This window comes from Nannospalax galili, unplaced genomic scaffold (genome assembly GCF_000622305.1).
Source record: "Nannospalax galili isolate Female #2095 unplaced genomic scaffold, S.galili_v1.0 scaffold6044, whole genome shotgun sequence".
NCBI classification, from domain to species: Eukaryota; Metazoa; Chordata; class Mammalia; order Rodentia; family Spalacidae; genus Nannospalax; species Nannospalax galili.
In genome coordinates, this window is record NW_008351071.1 from 44,555 (window position 1) to 45,150 (window position 596).

The window sequence follows — 596 nt, forward strand, 5'->3', positions numbered from 1 at the left end:
CAAACATTGATATGTAGTTTTAGATATGTATATACACACAAATATATATACATATTAAGATTTATATACATATATAAATCATACATGTTTATAGACTCTACATATATAATTTCCAAACTTCATATACAAGCCATAATTAGCCCTCTCGTTTCTCAAATAAACTAATGTCCCTTTCTCTATTATCTATCTATCCATTTAGTTGTTTTCTTTTTGAGACAGGGTCTCCCTGTAACCCCAGCTGGCCTGGAACTTGCATGGAGACCAGACTGGCCTCCAACTCACAGAGTCTGCCTGCCTCAGGATGGGGTGTGCACCATCACGTCCAGCTCACTCCTTCTCTATTATTTTAACATAATTGGAAGAATTCAAGTATATTTATATTTAAAGACATTAAATATAGAACTTATGGTTTCCTATTCATAATGATAATATGATTGGACTGATAAAAGCCTGTTTTAAAATGAACACTTTAGACTTCCCATGATATAATTCATGATTTAAAAGAGACAGATGTCATCACATTTATGTTTTCATTTTATAAAAAGGACATTAAAAATAACAACTGTGATAATTTGGAGGAACATAGCAGTATACAC

The 596-nt window shown here is 31.9% G+C and overlaps 1 long non-coding RNA gene across 1 annotated transcript in view; it reads right to left on the minus strand.

Annotated features, from left to right (window-relative positions):
* Nucleotides 1–596, minus strand: part of LOC103746025 — a 15,469-nt gene that overhangs the window by 2,596 nt on the left and 12,277 nt on the right. The window lies entirely within an intron of this gene.